The sequence below is a fragment of the Triticum urartu genome, chromosome 6, assembly GCF_003073215.2.
Source record: "Triticum urartu cultivar G1812 chromosome 6, Tu2.1, whole genome shotgun sequence".
NCBI lineage: Eukaryota > Viridiplantae > Streptophyta > Magnoliopsida > Poales > Poaceae > Triticum > Triticum urartu.
Genome location: NC_053027.1, coordinates 341,478,795 through 341,484,698, shown reverse-complemented (window position 1 = coordinate 341,484,698; position 5,904 = coordinate 341,478,795).

Genomic DNA, 5,904 nt, shown 5'->3' with positions numbered 1-5,904 from the left:
CCATGACATTGGCTTTGCCTGGGGTGTAAGTTATTCCTAAGTCGTAATCCGAGATCAACTCGACCCAACGTCTTTGCCTGAGATTCAAATCTGGTTGGGTGAAGATATATTTCAAACTTTGGTGATCGGTGAAGATCTCGCAACGATTACCGAGAAGGTAATGTCGCCAGGTTTTAAGTGCATGGACTACAGCTGCAAGCTCTAGATCATGTGTGGGATAATTTTCCTCATGTGGGTGTAATTGCCGTGAAGCATAGGCAATTACCTGACGATCTTGCATGAGTATGCAACCTAGTCCTTGTCGCGAGGCGTCGCAATAGATAATAAAGTCCTTGGAGAAATCTGGTGGTACCAGTACGGGAGCAGATGTCAGGCGTCTTTTCAGTTCCTGAAAACTGAACTCGCACTGTGGAGTCCACTCGAAACTTTTTATCTTTCTTGAGGAGTTCAGTTAGAGGTTTAGCAACCTTGGAGAAATTTCGACGAAGCGGCGGCAATAGCTCGCTAAGCCAAGGAAGCTCCGAACTTGCTTAACCGTCTCAGGTGGAGTCCAATCAAGGACGGCTTGAACTCGCTCGGGATTGACAGCAATACCCTTACCAGAAATTACATGGCCTAGATAGGTCACTTCTGGCAACCAAAATTCACACTTGGAGAATTTGGCATAAAGGCGATGCTCTCGAAGTTTCATCAATACCAGCCTTAGATGTTCGGCATGTTCCTCTTCATTCTTGGAGTAGATGAGTATGTCATCGAGGTATACTACGACAAAATTTATCCAAGTACTCCATGAAAACCGAGTTCATTAACCGGGAGAAGGTAGCTGGGGCATTGGTTAAACCGAAGGACATAACGGTGTACTCGTATTGGCCATAACGAGTAACAAAGGCCGTTTTGGGAATGTCCCCGTTTCTGATTTTGATTTGATGGTAGCCCAACCTCAAATCCATCTTGGAAAAGACTGAGGATCCAGCGAGCTGATCATACAGATCGTTGATCCTGGGAAGCGGATATTTGTTCTTGATGGTGACCAAATTGACAGGTCGGTAATCCACAACCATTCGATCCGTTCCATCCTTCTTCTTGACGAAGAGGACGGGGCAAGCCCAAGGAGAGGAACTAGGACGGATGAAACCCTTTTTCAAGGACTCATCGAGTTGGTTCTTAAGCTCGGCTAGTTCTAAGGGTGCCATCTTGTAGGGTCTTCTAGAGATTGGAACGGTTCCTGGACAAGGTCTATCACAAACTCAACATCCCTGTCAGGTGGAACACCTGGCAGTTCTTCTGGAAAACATCCGGAAAGTCTCGGACTACCGGAACATCCTCAAGGTCTGGAAGAGGGTTGGCATTTAGAGTAAAGCTGGCGCTTGGCCACTCGAGTTAAGACATTGACTGTCTTGCCCGATGGGTGAGTAAGTTGAACGGTTCTAGTGGCACAATCGATCTTAGCATAATGAGCTGACATCCAGTCCATACCCAAGATGATATTTATGTCGGAGGACTTGAGAGCTATTAAGGATGCAAGGAAGACAAGTCTGTCGACAAGAATTTCGTTCCCATGGCTTACTCTAGAAGTTTGCCATTTGGAACCCGGGGTTTGAATTACCATGGAAGTGGGCATGTCACAGAATGTCGTGTTATGCAATCGAGCATATCTCTCGGATATGAATGAATGAGATGCTCCAGTATCGAAAAGAACAGATGCCGGATGGCAGTTAACAAGGAGCGTACCAAGGACGACGTTGGGATCCTCATGAGCCTCCTCGGCTGAAACATAGTTGACATGGCCACGTGCAGTGGTGGCCGGCTTGGCGTAAAATGTTTTCCCCGCTGGCTTACCACGGCCAACGGACTTCTCCAGTTTGATTGGAGTTGTTGTTCTGGGGACACTCTCGGCTATAGTGACCCGGCTCTCCACACTTAAAGCATGTCACCACATTGGGGCGTGGAGCAGCATTAGCAGCGGGGCCACCATAGGGCTTGGGCGGTGCAAATTGCTGGTTGGGACGAGGCGCCTCAAAGGATGGCCTCGGGATGAACCTGGGTGGCAGTGCCGTGCTTGGGATCCACACCCGGCGCTTCTGAGCTCCCGAGCCGGATGAAGAGCCAAAATCACGGGAGTGCTTGCGTGAAGCGTCATAATCAGTCTGGCCTGTCGCAGTGCTGATGGCTTTATTGACCAGCTTTTGAAAAGATGTGCACTCGTGCAGACGGAGATCGCGGCGAAGCTCAGGGCTAAGTCCCTTGCGGAACCTTGCCTGCTTCTTAGCGTCAGTAGAAACCTCTTCAGGGGCATAGCGTGCCAGATTCCCAAATTCACGACTATATGCATCCACAGTCAGTCTTCCTTGGGTGAAGTTGCAGAACTCCTCCCTCTTGCGATCCATGAGACCTTCCGGAATGTGATGCTCACGGAAAGCCTCACTGAATTCAGCCCAAGAAGTGATTTGGCCGACCGGGCGCATAGCTTCGAAGTTTTCCCACCAAAGGCTAGCAGGGCCTTCGAGGTGATAGGCAGCATAGGTAACCTTGTCGGCTTCGGCTACGTTGGCAGAACGTAGCTTGTGGGTGATGCTGCGAAGCCAGTCATCCGCGTCGAGGGGCTCGACGGAGTGATTAAACTTTGGCGGGTATAGCTTGATAAAGTCATTGATTGACACCAAGTCATTTCGCGGGTGGCATGCAGTGTTCTGCTCAATCCGCTCTAGCAGGCGGTTAGTCTCACGCTTGTTTCTTTCCGCCTCTAGCATCACTTCGGCCAGAGAAGGCGGGTGAGGCAGATTCTCACCTCTAGCTGCACTGGCTTCCCCCTGCTCCGGGGCAGCAGGGTTGCTGCGGGTGTTGACCATCCTAAGAGGAAACAAGACAACGGTTTAGACAAGGATGGCTCAAACTTAGCAAGGAAGTGCAGAATGTAATGGATAACACAGAATGCCGAGATGTTCATCCGTATGTCATGGTAATATAAAACTGCCATATATATACCAACGGTCATACACATCATACATAGTTCAGTACAAGCCCAGGCTACAGTACAACTATGATGAAAGACATTACATCTCATCAAGGCATTCCAAGCTCCTATACATTATTTGTCTACACCTCCGGAATTGATTACACACAAAGTCATATTCCACAAGTCACAGGACAGTGGAGATACAACTACTACAATACTAGTGGTACTACTACTAACTCAGACAGCTCCGTAGTAGTTCTCATAGAAGTCGCCTCCGTAGCCTGGAAGTTCAACATGACCATCCGGGAACAGACAGTCCTGAGGAGCCTGTGGACCAAAGGGGCTAGGATGAGGTCTTGGACCAACAAACGGTGGCCTGCGGGGACCACGGGGTGGGGTGATGCCTCCCACATCACGCCAATCCACCATGTCTGGCAGAGCTGATCTCACAGGATACAGATCCCTTGTATCCATACATCCAGCTTGCACCGCAGGTGCAAACCGAGTCAATGTGGCCCAATGATCAGCACGGGTATTAAAAAAGCTCCAACCTCAAGGCCCGATTCTCTCGGTCCTTATCTTCGAGCATCTCGGCAGTGGTACGAGTTAATGAGTCCTCCTGAGTGGAGTCAGCATAGATAGCCTGAAGATACCCTTGCGCTCCCGGAAGTGAAGCTGGCATGTAACGGAAGTCGGTGTTCCGAAGCAGGCCAGTCCGGACTCGCAAGATGGTCATCATGGAATAGGCAGCATCCTGCACAGCCATCTCAACAGTAACCCCGAGTCCATAGGAACAGTGAAGGGGCTCGGTAGATCCAGGATAAGAAGGAAATATCCTGACGGTGCAGAGATATTGGCTTTGATTAAAGTCGCGGAACTGCTCTTCGACGGTGTATTCGGGATACCAACGGTAGCCCGTCTCGATCATTACCCGGACTAACATAGCAGTATGACCGGGCACGTCGAGGCACCGGGTCAGGCGAACCACTTGATTTTGAACATGGTTGGCCATCTGAAAGCACAACCACAATGCAAAGGCATCAGAATTTCTAGGGAAAATTGGACAGCATAACAGCTGTAAATGCTCAGAAAAAGATTTGAGACATCCACAACAGTTCGCAATACCACTCAACAACATCATATCAAGGTTCTGATCCAATTAGCAACATACATAAATAGTAGAAACTGAACTGGGGCTTGTAACAACAATCCTATAAGCTACTACGGATTAGTAACACGTGAACCTGATAGAAGAAGAGAGCCTAGTCCTTAACCCACGTTGAATGAGAAGAGAATGACTCAGATCAGAGGCATAGGGTAAAGGAGTAAAAGAACCTTACGTTCCCTCCCACAATCAATTCCCCTACATATAACTAGAGCATTTCTAGACTCGACATCGACCAGTTTGGCTCAACGAACCTACAGGCAGTCCGGCTCTGATACCAACGCTGTCAGGACCCCGATTCCAAGTCACATCGATCTAGCCGGTAACACCTCATATCACTTTGCGGCCTCACGCACGGTATCCCACGGGTGACGCCTTACCATGGCCCGGGACCGTTTGCGCCTTTTGGCTCACGTATATGATAGTGTCGCTAGCATCCATATGACAGAGAACCCGGGCCGACATGGCTAGTCGTGAACCCAAAGCGGCACAGACCTATGGAGACAGGCATACATGAATCACATCGAGCATGTCGGTCATCAGCGAGTGATTCCGGGCTGTAGCACTGGGCTAACAGGACTCCGGGGAACCCGGGCTGTAGCAGGCTAGGCAGGACTCCGGAAGTCACCGTGTAACATTTCCCCGAAGGGACAGACATAGGAACGAAGTGAAACACATGCCGGCCAGTCAAGTGTCCTGAGCAGTAGTGCTGGGCTAGCAGGACTCCGGTGAACCGGGCTGTAGCGGACTACTATGGCTCGAGGAACACTAGACTACATTTCCCCATAAGAAAGGCTGCCAAGGATAAACAACTAGATTGTCGGATCCCACTCATACCAAGCATTTCAATCATACACACAATATGCCCGATATGAGTACATACAACATGGCATCACAACAAAACTCTACAACTCAAGTACTTTATTTAAAGGCTCCAGAGAGCCATACATAACATGTTCATACAGATAGGGGTCACATGACCCGACACTCAAGTCATACAAACATACAAGCACATGCGGAAGCAACTAGTCTGGAGTACAGACTCTAGAAAGAAAGAAGGCATCTCGAAGCCTGTCTATCTACATAGGCCCTCCATGGCCAGGGTCACCACCTGGGTGGCTAGTCACTCGTCGACGTCAAGGTCTACATAGAACCCATCGGAGGGGGCAGTGTTGTCGTCTGAAAACAATAAATAAGCAAAACATGAGTACAAAGGTACTCAGCAAGTCTTACATCAGAACCTACTATACATGCTTATTCTCAAGAAGGCGGTGGGGTTGATGCAGCAAGCCAGCTTTGACTCTTGGCTAAGCTATCCTACGGAACTCACCAGTAAAATAGTTTTCGCACACGAGTCCACTACTCACCAACACAATACTCCACCGGGGATCCTCCCTCGTCATCCTACGAGAGGGCCATCCTCGGTACTCACACTTTATCTTGAGTCTTTTAGTAGTATCCATTAACTTGTCTATGAACTGTATATGCAACCAAGTAGTCCTTTACCGCGGACGCGGCTATTCGAATAGTTTTATACCCTGCAGGGGTGTACTTCGTCACACATGTTTCCACCACTTAGCGTCTGCACACGACATGTGCTCGGCAGACTTCAAGCGAAAACCGACGTGGGTGTAGACCACGACCTGACTAACCTCACAAGTCTCTAGTCCAGGTTTATCGCCTATTCAGGTTCCATCCGCAAGGAAATCCGGCCGGGGTGTCCTCAACGGCCCCAAACGATGTGAACAGGGTTCCCACGACACCAAACGGGTGACTCGGTACA